Here is an 18,063-nt window from a genome sequence, read left to right as displayed (position 1 = left end):
GAGCTGCCCTTTATCTCGGGGCGTCACCCTGGACATACGGAAGAAGGGACTCGGGGACCTTCGTTGCATGGGTTTATATTTGCTCGATTTCCAGCTAAGGGAAGGGGTTGTAAAGACGAGTCCTTGTATCAGGAGGCTGCTGGAAGCTCACTGATAGCACGTGTGCAAAGCCTGCGTTTAGTACCCAGGACCAAAAAAGTAAAAAATCCTGAGAACCAGAGCCTTTGAGACGCAGTCCCGTTTCTCCTTAGCTAGCAAAGCGAGAAATCTTTTTCTTTAAAAAGATAAAAAAAAATTCATACAGTGTGAACACGAAGTAACTATTTTTAAGAAGTTTTAAGAAATGCTTAATGAACCGGTTCTCCAGGAAAGAGCCCCGTTCCTCCCTCCGCAGTCTAACCAGTCAGGGCCTTGTTCAACCCCCAAGGTATTTTGGAAAACTGCCTTGTTTTCAAGAAAAATGTCGAGATACTTTTTTTTTTTTTTATAAAGGGATCCTTTCTAGATTGATGTCCACTCAAAGGGTTGGCAAAAAGCGTGGTTTTTATTCGCACTTGAATAAAAGAGGAGGAGCTACGTGCAACCCCAGGCCTCTTGGGAGGGTGAAGTTTTAGCGGAAGTACGGCAGGGCTCGCGTCGCGCAGGGCCTCCTGGGGTTGAGGTCTGGCGGAAGTGCACGGGTTCCTTCCGGAGGCGGCACCAAAGCTATGAGCGGAGGGGCGGTGCGCGTGAGTGAGGAGCAGGAGCCACCCTGGCAGAGTACATGAGCCGCGGAAGTCACAGGTGGCAAGTGGGGCCTGGGAGGGGTTGACCTAGGGTGGGGATCTCTGGCAGAGAACGTCACTATGCTTGCACTGGGACAAGGGGCGTACTGTGTCTGACACCGCCCATGCGCGCAGGGTACACCCAGGTGCGTGTGACGAGTGTGACACCGCCCTTAGGGTGTGAAAGGGACACTTCCAGGTGCGATAGTGTGACACTGCCAGGTGCGCAGGAGACATCCAGGTGTGTATGACGAGGGTGACACCGCCCATATCAGTGCAGAGAAGCCCCAGGTGTGCCTGTGGCTGGGTCGTCACCCCTTGTGAGCCCACCATAGGGAAGGGGTGTCCTGCAAGTGTTGACACCACGTGTGTACAGCGGCTGCTCTCTTGGGTGTGAGTGTGCCCTGTGCCCCGGGTGCCTCCTTGTCTCCCCCTCCCCAGCCCCTGGCAACCACCTGGACACTTCATATAAATGGAATCTTACAGTACGTTGTTTCTTCTGTCTGACTTTTTACTGATCATGTTTTGAAGTCCTTTTTGTAACATGCTTCAGTTTTTCACTTTTTTTTCCCAAGCCAAACTGTATCCAGCTTATTAAAGATAATTTTCATAAACAATCATGGTATTTCAGGTAGGAAATGGGCAGACATCCTTAACAGTATACAACAACTTTCAAACTCCCTTCTTGGATGGACTACCAAAATCAGAAAGCCACTACAAAACCCAATGAAGTCTTCATTGGATGCTCAGAATTGGGAAAGTTTAGAGTGAGGTTTAACATTTCACATTTAGCATGTTGTTTAACAACTTTTTACAAGCTGACTCTGACTTTCAGGAAATGAAATGAAAATGGCAGAATTATAAATGTGAAGATCCACAATCTAGAGAAGGAACTGCTGCTCTTCTGAGGAACACCATCTCAATGATGTCACTGGAAAGTCCAGATTGCCTGACACACTGATAACACCAATTGTTGGGAGTCAGGTCCCAACAGGTCTGAGTTTAGGGGAGTTAACTATGCCTATGGTAGAGAGGGAGAGAAGGGCGTAAAGGTGAAATTGAGTTTTTTCATACCACAAAGTATTTGTGCCAAGGTGGCTGTGTGTGCCAACATCAGGGAGCCAAGAGGAAGTCTCTTACAACCATCAGGGAAAGGTGTGTTCCCCCACAGCAATCCAGCTTTGGAGACATTCTACTAGTGACCTAGGCTCCTTCCCTCCAAAACAACAATGAAGTGTTCTGTGTGCTAACAACATAGCTTTAAAAGAAATGATAAAGGAAAACAAAATTCTGCATTTTTATAAAACTTGATAAAAACTAGAATTTCAAACTGTACAGCCACCAGAAGTCCACAGTTATCAAAAATGCACACACTTCCCTTGGCGTCTCCAGCACCTTCGGCTTTCTACGCCTGGTCTGTTTTGGTCTCATTTTCTGCAGGGTTATCCCCATCCTTGCCAGTGTCAGCTGTTCCTTTTTCCCCTTTGGGTACCTTCTCTCCCTTATTTGCAGGGGCCTTTTAAGGCTTGGGCTCTGACTTTGGAAGAACAGGTTCAGCAGACAACCCTGAGGATCTTGGTGATTTGTCCTTCACCTGGGCTTTATCTCCTTTAGCATCCCCTTCAGCCTTTCTCTTGGGCATGGTGGTGACAGTGGTAGGACAGTGGGGATGCAGCAGGGGGTAGGTTTGATTGGTTCAAGGGCATTCTCACCTCTTCTTCACCCTGCTCCAGTTTTTCACTTCTTTTTATGGCTGAGTATGCTATTGTAGGGGTATGCCACAGTTTGTTGACCCATTCATCAGTTGATGGACATTTGGGTTATTTTGAACTCTTCTGATAGAATAGACAATGTTGTGAACGTTTACCTTCAGATTTTGTATGGATTTATGTATTTGGGAGGGGCAGGCAGCCCGTGCGAACAAGGCTGAGGAGCATGACCTCAGCATGTCTCTGTTCTGGGAGCTTCTGTGGGCATGTGACCATACCTGATACTTGATACCTGTGTTCACTAACCATGTTTCACTTCCCAGAATCACAGACCTGAGCTCCCTGAAGTCAGAGCAAGGAGCCCAGAGTCCCATAGCTGTGTGTGAGTTGGGAAAAAGACAATGCTCTGCAGGCAGGAATCTGTGCAGGTCACCAGCAACATGGGCCTCTGTTCAGGACTGAGACCACAGCCCCACACCCACCCTGTAGCTGCTGAAGCCAAGCAGCCTGGGACAGAGCAGAGAGGGGCAGCTGGTGGAGCCCAAGGAACCAGCTGAGGAAGATAGCAAGGAGGTAGTGACAGTGGTACAAGAGGCAGGCACAAAGCTAGGTGACCTCTGAAATCAGATCTCCCAAAACACGTCCTGCTCCTGCAGCCCTGTTCCACTGCCAAGCCTTCCTCATTCTGGCGTGGACTACGCCTCCTCTCACTTCTCCTGTCTCCCATGTCTCCTGCTTCCCGTTGCTATTCCATTACATTCCACATGACACCAGGAGTGGGGTGGGAGTATTTTTTATTAATTTTACTTGCTAATGTACCATTTATTTATTTATTTATATGCGGTGCTGAGGACCAAACTCAGTGCCTCACACATGCCAGGCAAGTGCTCTGCCACTGAGCCTAGGGTCAGGGTATTTTGAATGCTGAATGGTGAGGACACTCCTACCTTTAAGCATAAGCTAATTCCATTGTGAATTCCATTGCTGTCTAAGCCATCAGAACATAATTGGAAGACTTTCTGTAAAACACAAGACTTGGGCTTCTGTAGTCTCAGCTATTGAGTAGGCTGAAGTCAGAGGATCCCTTATACCCACGAGTTCAAGGCCAGCCTAGCAACGTAGCCTGTCATGCTTCCTGCTCCCTGCTGGCCACTCAATGGATTATAAGTTCATCTGTCACCTCAGAAGTCTTCCCTGGCCCCCTGATCCTAATGGGTGCCACACCCACCCACGTTATGTACCTATCGCATTTGAAGATACTTGCTCTCATTCATTATAGAGTTTCCGTGATGTTGTGCCCTGCCCATCCCTCTGTGAATGAATGGATAGGCAAACAACCTTCCACAGGGAGTATTGTCCTCCATTTTACAGGTAGGAAACCACCACCCCAAGGAAGGTGAGAGTCCAGGATCTCAGCAGACAGTGGTAAAGGTGGGTTTGATCCTAGACCCAACAGACTTCACATATCATCCACAATTGCTATTCCCAGCACCATGGGAAGTAGGCCGTGGTCACTGGGCAGATTAGGGCCCCAGGGATCTTCTCGGTGTCCTTGCCCCAATGGGAAAGGAGCAGAAGGCTGGTGCCCACATCAGGCCTTCCCTCCTGGATTCTCTTGAGAACCTGAACTCAGGACAGCTGGGATTCCCAGTTTTCTCCTCAGCACTGGACCAGCTGGTATCTTATATAGTCCCCCCGGAGAGTCCTCCTGTGGCCACTGTGAATGAAGCCTTGTGGCATGGAACTGGGGTCACAGAGAGTTCATTTTGTATGAAACACAGGAATTGACAACTCCTAGGAGGTTTCAGAAATACCCACAGGAAACCCTGCTGGGCTGGGGGCTGTCCATGGTGCTGAAACGGACTGGTCCTACACTGTCCATATGGCAATGAAGATCAAGTGCAATAAAACAGATCACAGGGGTTGCGAGTATAGCTCAGTGGTTGGACTCATGCTCAGTATACAGGAGGCCCTGAGCTCAGTCCCCAGCACCAGAAAGTATTTCAGATGCAGCTCTTATCACACCAGCTGCATTTCTTGTCACACCAGCTATATTTCTCATACTCAGGAGTTATGTGGGGTTGATAACACTTTATCAGACAACACCACTCCAGAATGTTTCCGTTCTCTCAGAACATTCAGAACTGCTACGGTAGTTCCATCGGTGTGTGTATGTATACCAGACACGCAGATCTCTATAAAAAAAAAAAAAATTGTTCTCTGGAAGGCACAAGTGTCCAAATCCCTATCTGCCACTCACTGGCAGCAAGTTTTGATTTCGTTTCTCTGTGTGTTTTCGAGCCTGTGAAAGAGGGTGATGATGGTGCCTCACTTTTGGGTGGTCGGGGGTATCCGGAGAGGTGCTTACTGAGTGGTACTCAGGAAAGGTGAGCCAGTGGAAGCATCTCCCCATACCTTGCTAACAACGCCAAACTTGCCATACCACAACCCATGGTCCCCACATTAAGAAACAGAACTTGAGAGGCACATGGCCTGGGGGCACTGAAAGTGGCAGCACAGCAGGGTGCCGAGATGGCATGGCTTAGGCGGCCTGCATCGTAAAGTGTTTGTGTATTCTCTTCCACAGTTTTAAATGGAGTGATGCCGTCGATCCTCCTGGGAGCTGACAAACAGCATGTCACTCCTCCTGCCCTGAATGTCCTCAAGGAAGCTGCTGCCCACATCTGGGCTATGGCACTGCTCGTGACACTCAGCAGAGGGCAGGTCTAGAGCTGCTAGCTTCTGCTGTACACAGAAGCTGCTGGGACCCCTGCACAAGGCCCAGGTGGGTTCCACACCCCCTAGAGTTAGGGGACGTAGGTCACCCCGTCACTATTCATACAGATGCCTTCACCGGAGGACAGAGTCCTCCCATCCACACCTGGATGCTGTCCTCACAGGCCTCGCCATCTTGGCTGGAAGTCTGGTCCTGGGGAGGGGTGGACGCCAGGGGGCCTCACTTCCCTGCAGAAGCCTGGCCAGGCCAGTGTCTCACTCTCATGGCTCTGTTTCCTTTCTACTGAGGGGGTCTGGTGGCATCTCCTTGCTCAGGGGCAGAATGAGAGTCAAGAAAACTGACAACGGGGGCTGGATGTAACTCAGTGGCCAAGGGCTTGCCTGGCATTTGCAAAGCCCTGGGTTTGACTCCCAGTTCCACAAATGACAAAAAGTAGAACCCCACAAAAAAAAAAAAACAGAAAGTTGATAACTGTAAGGCACTCATGCTGGGGACATGAGTAAATGTTGGGGGGCGTGGTTCAGTAGAGCCCCAAAGGGTGAGCAGGAGGGAGCAGGCCCAAAGCAGGGATGGAGGGGAAAAGAGGTCACTATCAAGGAGAGGGCCTGAAGACTGGGGACCTCTGGATGAGGACTCTCGGTTGGGTCTGGGGCCTGAGGGCAGGTCTGAGCTGGACTCCCTGATTCCCTCTCCATCCCTGCTCCCACAGGTCTCCCACCTCAGGGAAGCTTCGAGAAGGACAGGCCAGAAGCCTGAGACACCACTTTCTTGGCAGGCGAGGGTTTCCCCCGACGTCAGAATGGGACATGCACATTTACTTCCTTCCCCTTTCCCCTGCTCTTCTACCAGGCAGCTCTGCCGGGTGCTCACATCCTGGAGCAGGGGTGAGAACATGGGTGCAGGGAGACGTGGAGCTCAGGAGCTCTTTGGGACCAGGCTGCTTATCAGCCAGCATCCCAGAACAGGGCCTGGCACACGTGCTCAGACCCCAGGAGACACTGCTTAATGAAGGAACAAGGGTGTCCCCGAGCCAGTGTCTGCCTGCAGGTGGCATCCAGGTGGAGCAGGAGCTGTGGGTGTGGTGATGAAAAGCCACGGAGCTGGAGGTAGCGCTCACAGGGCAAGCACTTGCCAGCCTGGGTGAGGCTCTGGGTTCCTTCCACAGCATCCCAGAACCCACCCACCCACCTTGGGGTTCTGCAGTCACTGCTGCCGCTTGTCAGGCCTCTCCTCCATGGGTCTCAAGGGAGACCCCACACAGGCAGAGGGACTATGTTCTTATGACCCCATCGATGCCCCCAACCATGTGTCCTATCTGAACTGGGCCTGGGTGACTCCCCACCCAGAGTCTGTGGTGGCAGGAAAGACCAAGTTGGAGGCATTTGATGGCACATGGCCAGACACCATCCAGACCTCCTCTGCCAGTCCTGAAGGAACCAGGTATCACCCAGGTGTGGCATGGTCACTTTGGAGGGGAGTGCTGGTGCAGGCCATCCAGCTGTCCCCTGGAGTCTACAGAGCTGGCACTTAGGGAAGGTGCTGAGGAGTCTCCACGGCATAGCTCAGGCCACTACAACAAAATGACACAGACTAGGAGGCTCAAAGCAGTTGTTTCTCCCAGTTCTGAATGCGGGAAGTCCAAGACGGTGGTGTCAGCAGGGCTTGGTTCCAGTCAGGCTGCTTTCTGGGTCCTGGTGTGGCATAGTGCTGTGGTCTGGGGGAATTGGGGATTGGATTTACTTACTCTTCTTATGAGGGTATCAATCCCTACCCACCTCATCTGACTAATAGTACACCTAAAGCCTCACTCCAAATACTGTCACATTGAGGACAGAACTTTACCACGTGAATATTGTAGGACCCAGAGAGTGGCCCTGGCACCCAGCACAACACTGGTACCATCGGCACTTGACCCAGGCCACTCAGAGGGAGGCCCTCCTGCTGACAACAGTGCATTTTTGACACCACTGCATCCTGCCATCCCTGGGTACAGCCTTGGTCGGACTTGGCCTGTGACTGGACCAACAGGTGCCACATCTCAGGTGCCCTTTACCGATCAGTGATACTGAGGAACTCGAGCAATCTGTGTCCCTGAGAGAGGCCTCCCCATTTCTCATCGTCACTCACCAACCCCCAGGTATGTCCCTGCTCTGACCCATGCTTCCCAGCCCCATCCACCTGGGCCGACTGCTGCCCAGCCCTTATCACCAGGGAGAGGACTTTCCCGTGCCTCATCACGTACAGAGCGGCATTCAGCCCCGTCAGGGCCCTGCTGATGTGGGCAACAGCTCAACATTTCTTCCTCCTTCTCAACACTGGCGGGACTTCCTGATTCCAACCAGACATGGTCTCCAAGCAGGAACAGTGGGAAATCCCTTGGACTATCCAGTGAGTGAAGTAAGGATCTCTTAAAGGTTCCTGGTGCAGGGAGGTGCAGGACTTATTGAAGGTAAAGAGGCAGTTGGTTAAAGAGCCCACAAGCAAATCCCATGTGCGTTAATCAGTCATCCCAGCCCCCGACGACCACTGACCTATGGACTTGCCCGGACATTTCCTATAAGTGGAATTTATGTAACTTAACCTATATAAATACAGATAAGCTTATTTTACTTACAAATGCAGTACATGGTCCTGTGTGGCTTTCCCTGAGAACGATGTTTTCAAGATTCATCTGTAGCACAGCAAGTATCCTTCACCCTTCCTTTTGGCTGAATCATAGTCCATTGTGTAGCTAGATCGTATTTTGTTTCTCTGTTGGTCAGTTGATGGACAGTGGGGCATTTTCCACCTTTGCCTCCTGGAACGTGCTGCTCTGAACACCTGCATACAAGTTTTTGCTGAACTGTTTTCCACTCTCAAGTATGTGCTAAGGAGCAGAATGGCTGGACCATGTGATAACCGTATATTTAATCTTGAGGAAACACCACCCTCTTTTCCACAGTGGCTGCATCATTTTACATCCCTCTACCAGTGTATGAGGGTTCTGATTTCTCCACATTCTCCCAACACTTTTTTTTTTCTTTTTGTGGTGCTGGGTATCAAACCCAAGGCCTCGTGAATGTTAGGCAGGTTCTCCACCACCGAGCTGCACGCTCTGCCTGCTCATCATACTACATTTCTCCTTTGTGTTACTGCCATCCTCGTGGGTTTACATAGATATTATTTTCACAGCTGAGAATGTCAGGTCCATTTGCAGAAGGAACCAAACCCCCAGTGTTGGACATTCCGGGGCCCGTAGAGGTGTGTCGTAGAGGACTTCTGCAAGTCCTCCTCCCAACTGTGAGGTGCATGATGTGCCCTCCGAGGAGCTTCCAGGCTGTGTCCCTAGCTGTGCCCAGTAGGCACGTCTTTCCCTCTGCCGCACCACGTCATGCAAGCTCTGCTCCCGACTCGGGCAGTCCAGGAGGAAGACCCCCATTTGGGGATAGTTTTCTTCTCAGGCCTGACCCCGAAGAGGGCAGGACCTGGCTCAAGGGCAAAAGCTGAATACCATGATTGGTCAGTCGTCTGGTGGTTTGGGGACAGGCACCAAGCTGTTTGCTGGCTTTTGAGTGAGGATAATGGAGAAGGGTTTTCCATGAGCCCTCAGGTGATCATATTCCCAAAAAAAAAGGAAAATAATGATGTGCACCTGGGCAGGTCTGTCTACGATGAAATGTGCTTGCTCAACCCTCAGCCTACCCTGCTTCCCTGCATTCAGGGCCTGTCACTTGAGCCTTTCTTGCTTCCTATGAGGACAGGGTATATATATTAGCTTCCATCAGCTGGATTTCCTAACACAACAGAATGGATTCTTTCACAGAACTTGGAGGCTTGATATCCAAGATCCCGACAACTGGGCTGAAATCAAGATGTTGTCAGGACTGGGCCTGGTGGCACATGCCTGTAATCCCAGCCACTTGGAAGGCTGAGGCAGAAGGCTGCCAAGTTTGAACTGAGCCTCAGCAACACAGCAAGACCTGACCAACTTAGTGAGACCCTGTCTCAAAATAGAAAGAGCTAGGGCTGTGGCTCAGTGGTAAAGCACCCCGGGTTCAATCCCCAGGACCAAAATAAACAGATAAAACACTGGTGGGCCGCACCACCTCCAGATTCTCAGGGAGAGCTGCACCTTGCCTTTGTCAACCTGGGGCTGCTGCCACTCCTGGAATCATGGCCACATCACTCCAATTTTTGCCTCTGTCTTCACATGGGTCTGTTCTCTGTGTGTGTCTTGAAACTCTCTGCTTCTCTCTTATGGGGGGACATGTGACTTAATCCCACCTGGAACTCAAAATAAATTCCCCTTCTCAATATACTTAATCACTTTTAAAATACCATATAAGGCAATTGTAGTAGGTTGAATATTTCCCAAAACTTCCAGTCTACTTGACTTCAGAATGAAATTACCTGGAAATTAAGTCTTTGCAAATTGAGGACCTCAGGAGGAGTCGTCCTGGATTTATGGTGGGCCCTAAATCCCTTAACTAGTATCTTTATTTATTTATTTTTAATATTTATTTTTTAGTTTTCAGTGGACACATCTTTATTTTTATGTGGTGATGGGGATCAAACCCCGCGCCCTGCACATGCCAGGTGAGCGCGCTACCGCTTGAGCCACATCCCCAGACCCTTAACTAGTATTTTTAAAAGAAGAGAGAGGAGGGAGTAGCAGTGACAGGGGAGGAGGACAGGAGTCACCCACACCTCGCAGTGCCCACGGCCCTGCGGGCTGCCAGCACTGTGCTACCCAGGCCGCCTGGCGCACCGGCTGCTGGCAGTGCTGTTCATGTGCCTACTGAGCTTCAGAAGCTATCTGCTATGACAGTCCTGCTGCCCCACAGACCCAGATTAAGGGGATATGAGGTGAATACCACATGATTCGTACTGCTGAATGCCTAGTTGTCTTGGCCCAGTGTAATTGCCTGTTCCTTGAGTGGTTTTTTGGATCTACCGAGTATTTAGAATACAATGGGACACAATTATTTTTGGCTGCTTTGTTTGCACAGGGCAGGTGTTTTTTGCTGTAGGTGCAATATTTAATGCTCTTTGGCTGATGGACTTTGAAGGTTTGTTTGGGATTGGCAGAAAGTCCGTAGCAGTTGCCCAGAATACTTTTGCTGTGAATTGGTTTAAAGGTAAAGAATTAAAAGTGGTATGTGGACTCCAGCTGAGCATGGCTAGAATTGGAAGTCCAGTGAACATGAACGCCAAAGGTGGTGGTATGCTAAGACAGAAGCTTCGCTGCATTCTGCTAGCCACACACCCGTGAGGTCACACTTAAGGTTGGGGGTATAATGTGTACTCTTTCGTTAATCTGTGTGTTGGCCTTTGCTTACTTGGATCACAGAACAAAGAGAATCTTTCGTTAAACAACACTCTCTCTCACACACACACACACACACACACACAAAGTAAAAGCAGGCAAAGTTATTAAATTAGTTGATATAAAGGCTGATACTTATTATCTGTGTCTGCTGTTACATCACGGTGTTCCGTTTTATTAGAATGGGGAAAGTTTTCTTCAAAGAATTTGGACTTTCTTCCCAGGCAGCAGGTACAGTTAACAGTGTTGTGTATTTCATATTGGCTCATGTCCCCAGTATTGGGACTCCTGGATGAAACAGGGAAGGACATTGCTGTGTGCTGTGTGCAGTAGCCACCACTCATGTGTCACCACACAGCTCTTGGATGGCTGTCTCTCCTGGAACTCGTCTTGTTGCTTGCCTGTGCACTGCAGCCAGTGGTGGCATTTACAGTCCCTAACCCTCATGGCTTCAGCAGTCCATCTGGACTCTCACCTTGGTGGTCATTTCTATTACTGCTGGGTACTCAGCATGTTTGCTTTTAGAAGTTTCCTTCATTGCCTGTGTTTGTCACTTTTATCTGTGGTCTGTCTATTTGGTGAATCATGCCTGAGATGAAAACCCTGATTTTTCTGTAAGACAAAGGGAAGAAATGAAATTTTCTCTGAATGAGAAGTATAAGTGACTGTCCTAAGAATGGACGACACATACCACAGATTTGAAAACCTCAATTTTTTTAAATTTAATGTTTATTAGGAAAAATAATGAAGTGGAATGGCATATTTATATTTCAGATTTACCTATTTCAAAGTGGGTTTGTGAGGACTGTCTTAGCCTGTGCTTTTTGTATTGTATGGCTGAGGAATTCTTCTTTAGAATATGCTGATCAACAGTGAACAATTAGTGATGGCTCTGGAGCATCTAGATGATCTTCAGGAAACACAGTAAATAATGGAAACATCTATCTTATTCTTCCCATCCATCCATCTATGTATCTGTGTATGTACGTATCGATCCATCCATCCATCCATCCTACTATTTCACTGGGGGTTTAACCCAGAGGTGCTTGACCACTTGGCTACCTAAATAAAAACCCAACCCTTTTTATTTTTGATACAGGGTCTCACTAAATTGCTTAGGACCTAGCTAATTTGCTGGGGCTGGCTTTGAACTTGCAAGCCTCCTGCCTCAGCCTCCCAAGTTACCCTGTACCACCACACCTGGCCCCTGTAGTAAAATTTCCCTATAATTTTTTTCTTACAGACCCGCTAATAAAAAGTTCTGCAATTTATGATAATTGTCTGTCTAAATGGATAAATAAAAACACTGCCAAAGGGAAAAGAGAGTAATGGGAGAGGACACAGAGATACACAGAAAGAAGGCCACATGAAGACAGGCAGAGATCGGAGTGATATGTCTGCCAGCCAAGGAATGCCGGCAGCTAGGGGAGAGGCATAAACAGCTTCTCTTGCAGAGCCTCCAAGGAGGACCAGCACTACTGACCTTTTATTTCAGGCTTTTGTCCTCCAGAGCCATGAAAGAAGAGATTTCAATGGTGTTAAGCTATCGGGTTGTGGTAGGTAGTGAGGACAGCCTCAGCAAATTAGTGCAGTAATAGTCACAAGTTTTGAGAATAAGAAAGTCACTGTATCTTTGGGGCAGAAGGCTGGCAAGTGTGAGCTGTCAGTCATACAGGGCCTCATGCCTCAGCACGACTGCTTACCAGCTGGATGATAGCGGGCATGTTGCCTACCTTTCCTGAGGTCCAGCTCCCCTAAAATGTCTTGTTTTTTGAAGCTGTGGTGTGGCCACCCTGAAAACAGTTGGTGCACATTTGCTAGGAGCCAGGGGCTGCTCTGGTGAGGGTACCTGACGGGGGTGCCTCTCCATGGCAAGACCTGAAGCAAGGTTGGCCTTGGCTGGCATCGGGGAACTTAGGTTTCCAGACAGATGCTCACCATCCCTTAACTGATGGGTACCCCTAACTGCAGGGCGCCTACAAGGCCAGCCTGATGAAAACCCCAAGCACTGATGTCTACGAGGTGCCCCTGGCAGCTTCCCACATGTGCAGATCCACTTCTGGAAGCGCGGTGCATCACGTCCGAGTCCCCTGGCAAGGACTCTTCACCCGCTGCACGCTTTGCCCTTGCTGGTTTTGCTCACGTCCTTTCACCACAATCAGTCACAGCTGCAGTATAGCTCTGGGCTGGACCCTGCTGAGTCTTCTTACTCATCCACCCAACTTTGGGAAGGGACTCCACCTGCTCCTTTCCCCGACTGCGGGAGCCCCTTCTTAAAGGCACAGGTACACTCTGACCTGGCCACCACTCTTTCTGTTGCCTCATCGGATGGCTGCCGCTCTGTCCCTCCCCACCTAGAGCCATGCACATCCAAGTGGAGGCATCAGACTCAGAGCTGGGGAACCAAGCTGCTGCAAGGCGGCCTCCGAGGAAGGTGTTCTAACTTGGGTGCAGATGCTGGTGGGATTTCTGGCATAATATTGCTGTTTTTTATTTTTTGGTACCAAGGGCAATTAACCATTAGCCACATCCCCAGCCCTTTTTAAAATTTTATTTTGATACAGGGTCTCACTAAGTTGCTGAGGCTGACTTGAACCTGTGATCTTCCTGCCTCAGTCTGCTGAGTCGCTGGGATGACAGGAAGGTGCCACCGCACCCCGTTGGCACGGCAGTGTGAGAGCAGTCCTGGGGCAAGGAGGGCAGGGAGTAAGAAAACTTCGCCAAGCTCTGACACTCACCCAGGAAGAGAGGAGTCTGGAGGAGGCCCCTGCAGGCAGTTCCTCTGGCAGCCATTTCTCACTGAGCACAAGCGTACCCCCAGGGCATGAGTGCCCTCAAATTCTCAAGAGGGACTCACCTGCGTTTCAGTGCTAGATCAGGGCTGTCCCTGTCGAGGGGAGCGTGCTCATGGGGACGCCTACAACTGTTTCCCAGACCTTAGTCAGCTGCAGGGAATCTGCAAAGTGGCAGCACACCTGCAGGTGTTCAGTGGGAAGATCCTTTTGCAGAACAGGTGCCTCGTGAGCCGTGGGTGGGTTCCCACAGGAAGGAAGCCCAGTGTGCGGGAGGAGTGTGGGAAAGCCTTGGACAGAGCACCATGTCATTCAGCACTAGAGAGTCCACACCGTGAGAAGCAGATGTCTGCCAGGAGCGTGGACATGCCTTCAGCAAGCACTCATCCCTCCTCACACATGCGGAGTAAAGCCCTGGGTGTGGCCACAAGCACTGCCTCGAGAGCTCATCCCTTGCCAAACTAGTGGTGCACACTGGTGAGCATCCAGGGCCAGGGCACCCCTCCTGCAGCACCAATGAGTCCACCCTGGGGGGAAGCTCTCTGCCTGCCTGAGTGTGGCAGAGCCTGCACAGACTCCTCGGCCCTCCTTGCACACCAGGGCCCGATCCTCGGCCCTCCTTCCCCACCAGGGCCCGCTCCTCGGCCCTCCTTGCCCACCAGGGCCCGCTCCTCGGCCCTCCTTGCCCACCACAGGCCACACCCAAAAAGGCCCTATGAGTGTCACATGTGCTGCAGGGCGTCCAGCCTAAGCTCCTCCCTGGCTTCACTTGTGTGCTGCCACACTGCAGAGAAGCCTCTGTGTGTCAGGAGTGTGGAAGGCCTCCAGCCACAGCTCAGTGCCCTCACCAAGCACCCGTGGACACACAGGCCAGTAGCCCTCTGTGTGTGGAGAATGAGTGAAGGCCTCCAGCCACAGCTCAGTGCCCTCACCAAGCCCCCGTGGACACACAGGCCAGTAGCCCTCCGTGTGTGGAGAATGCGTGAAGGCCTCCAGCCGCAGCTCCTACCTGACCCAGCCCCTCAAGGTCCTCAGTGGTGAGAAGCCTCACATGTGCAGCAAGTGCAGGAAGCCATTTAGTAACTTCTCGGGTCTGCTCCTACACCTGCAGGTACACAAGGTGAGCATCCTCATGGGTGTGGAAAATGCAGGAAGACCTTTAGCCAGAGCAAGTTCCTCACGAAGCATGAGTGGGTACACACTGGGGAGAAGCCCTTTGTGGGAACTGCAGGTGAGCCTTCCTACAAAGCACACTGCTCGTCCTCCAGAGGACGCACACTGGGGAGAAGTCTGCCTCCAGGTGTCACACCTCACTGCTCATTACCGTGCACACTGGGAGTGGCCCTACACATGCAACTCGTGTGGCAAAACCTTTAGCCACAGCACACTCCTAACCCTGCACCAGAGCAGCCTCTTCCGAGAAAAGCCCTTTCCCTGTTGTGAGCAGATCCTCAGAGCAGATACTAGGCCCAAGTGAGAATTATTTCCCCAGAGAGACCATCGAATACAAGTATCAGAAAACCCCCGGCTGCTCTTTGGTTGCTGGGTGTTGGCATACTTCACACAGGACACCCACGGCAGAGGCCCTCCCGTCACCCCCACTGTGTTGTCTTCCATCCTGGGAAGACCCTGTGATCGTGAGCCACTCAGGATGGTGGAAAGCAGCCTACCTGGGGCAGCACATCATCCATCCTCCCCTGAGAGGGCCCCCTGGCCAGGTAGGAAAGCTGGGAGTGGGCCTTGGGTCAGGTGGATATACTCCCCATTATCTTCAAGGCAGCCAGTGGCCACTCCCAGTTCTTCATCTTTAGGCTCCTGTGGATGGCAAGAAGTCCATCAGTGTGACTAGGCTTCCCCTCAGCAGGCTCTGAACGCACTGATTCAAAGTGTTTGCCAATGCAAAAATGAAGTTTAAAAAAAAACAAACTATTTTAGCCTGGCACAGTGGGGCACCCTGTAATCGCAGCCACTTACTTAGGAGACTCAGGCAGGAAGATCACAAGTTAGAGGCCAACACAGGCAGAGAACTTCGTAAGACTCTTTCTCAAAAAGATTTTTTTTTTTTATGGTCCCGGGATTGAACCCAGGGGCATGTTACCACTGAGCTACATCCTCAGTCCTTATATTTGTTTATTCATTTTAAAATTTTGAGACAGGGTCTTGCTAAATTGCTGAGGCTGGTCTTGAACTTGTGATTCTTCTGCCTTGGACTCCCAGGTTGCTAGGATTATGGGTGTGTATCACCACACCTAGTTCAAAATAAAAATTTTAAAGGGCTGAAAATATAAGTCAGAGGTAGAACACTTGTGAGTTCGCTCTCCAGTATGGGGGGGGGGTTGCTATTTTAGAACAATGTTTTTGCAATTGTTTGTTCCTTAAGACCAACAGGGTTTGGGGTTTGTATTCCCCCAAAGTAAGCTTTATATGTGGAAATGGTGTGTGTTACAAAGTCCAGGATCTTGAAAAGGAAAACCATGTGTGGCTCCTCAGCTTCAACATGACAGGTGTGGGCGTGGACCCCACTGGGCACTTTCAAGCACTTTACATGTATCATCCCTTTGCATCTTCTCAGCAGCCCTGGCATGCAGGTTCTTTTGTTCCACTTCACAGATCTGGGAGCTGAGACGGAGCCTTAAATCACCTGCTGAAGGCCCCAGATAGATGCCACTCATTTTTCAGGATGATTAGGTTAGTCGATAGGGTCAGGATGGCAGAAGCGCCTCCTTCCCTGGGCACATTCATCCAGCATGTGCCCAGAGATATTTACTATAAAGAGGCAGTCCTGCAATCGCCAAAATCAGAATGGAGTTGCTTCTGTCAACTTTAACAGAAATAAAGCCAGGAGATTATGAAGTAAGAGCGGTGACGCATGACTGCTACCTCTCAGAAGAGGCTCCCAGAACAGAGCTTGCATTGAGGCCACAGAACAAAACTACTTCTGCAAGGATGTCTGCCCAGCAATGGTCATCCAACCTCTGTCTCATGTCACCTGTGTCATTAATCATGGTCAGGAAAGATTATTGTTTCAAAATATCTGATGAAATCCTCTGAATTTTTGCCTTTAAAAACTTGCCCTTGACTTTATGTGTAATATGAATTGTAATGCATTCCACTGTCATAAGCGAATAAAAAAAGAAAAAATGTGTTTTATAAAAAAAAAAAAAAGACTTGCCCTTGGGGCTGGAGTTGTAGCTCATAAAGGTATCATGTTCATCTACCGATATCTATCTATAGATACACTATGGGTAGGTCAACCTATGGATAGATATCGTAGACCTAGCAGTAGATATACACACATACACATTTATATGTGTATATATATTTATTTTTTAATCCATTTTTTAAAAATCTTTAAAAAAAAAACTTGCCTTTGGCCAGGCATGGTGGCTCACAGCTATAACCCAGCACCTTGGAAGGATCACAAGTTCCAAGCCAGCCTCAGCAACTTGTGAGACCCTGTCTCAAAAAATAAAAAGCGCTGGGGATGTGGCTCAGTGGTTAAGCACCGCTGGTTTCAATCCCTGATACCAAAACAAAACCAACCTGCTCTTGCTTCTACAGCACATGAAATCCCATCACAACACAATTCCCGCATAGAATCTGGCTTTGCTTCAGTTTTAACCTCTGGGTTTCTCTGGACTGACAACGCCTACTGAGCCTGGGAGACAGCCAAGTGAGGTGTCGAGCCTTGGGCCTGACTCAAGGCTCAGGCAAAGGCAGAGCAGCAGCTGGGAGCAGTTGCTCAATCTGACGTTGACCAACTTGTTTGTTCCCACTCTTCCATGTAACATTGCTCAGGGGTCTCTGGCTCTCAGGATGACATCTAGCCTCCAGCTGGGCCTCAAAGAGCCCTAAATTCAGTCCCATCTTTCCAAGCTCGACTTGCATTCTCCCACAGGCAGCCTGCTAATGCCAAACACAACTATCTCCTCTTCACTGAACAGCGCAGCTCATTCTGTTCTCTGTCCTCATCAGCTCCAGGGTAACCCCTCCCCGACTGAGCCAGCAGCCTTCCTCCTGTGCCCCCGAGAGCAGCACCATTATCATCTTCTGATCCAGAACCACCCTGGTCTGGAAGCCCCGATAGTACACACCTGAGTCTCAGTTGTTTCTGCACCCCATCACCTGGCACAGAGCAGAGCCAAAGTAGGCAGGGAAGGAGTGAACCTGCGGAGGGCAGACAGCTATGATTGGAGTCCCTAGACCAGCCTCACTAGAAAACCCCCCGCACTCAGAAAAACAGATGCTTACAGTTACGGTTTGTGACGGTGAAAGGATACAGAGTAAATCAGGTAAAAGGTTCATAGACCAGAGTCCTGGAGAGAGTCTCCCAGTAGCAAGTGACAGAACACACAATAGTGCCAACCAGAACTCACCCAAGACTTGGTGCCATGGTATTTATTTATTGTGCATGCAGCTTCTCACGGTGTGAACGCACTGCGGCTGACGGTCGTGTGAGCACGGGATGAAGGCCTTTCCACACTCTAAGCAGGCACAGGGCTTCTCACCTCTGTGGATCTGCTGGCGCTGGCTGAGCTGTTAGTTCTGAATGAAGGTCTGGACACCACGGCAGTCTGCAAGTGCCCTTTCGCCGCTGTGCTTCTCCGGAGCGTGACAAGCACTATTTTCCACATGCCGGTGTGCTCATAGTCACCTGCTGGTGCCAGCTGAGATCTGAGCTGCTTCTGAAGGACTTGCCCGGTCCCACCGCATCTCTGACACGCGGCACCCAGGACCCCCACCGAGGAGCCACGCC

At 50.1% G+C, this 18,063-nt stretch overlaps 2 pseudogenes; one reads left to right on the top strand and one right to left on the bottom strand.

Annotated features, from left to right (window-relative positions):
• Positions 1-610: 610 nt before the first annotated feature.
• On the bottom strand, positions 611-2,406 carry LOC125612776 (annotated as a pseudogene).
• Positions 2,407-2,433: 27 nt separating this feature from the next.
• On the top strand, positions 2,434-11,567 carry LOC125612775 (annotated as a pseudogene).
• Positions 11,568-18,063: the final 6,496 nt, after the last annotated feature.

This window comes from Marmota marmota, unplaced genomic scaffold (assembly GCF_001458135.2).
Source record: "Marmota marmota marmota unplaced genomic scaffold, marMar, whole genome shotgun sequence".
Lineage (NCBI taxonomy): Eukaryota > Metazoa > Chordata > Mammalia > Rodentia > Sciuridae > Marmota > Marmota marmota.
This window is presented reverse-complemented; position numbering and strand designations above follow the sequence as displayed.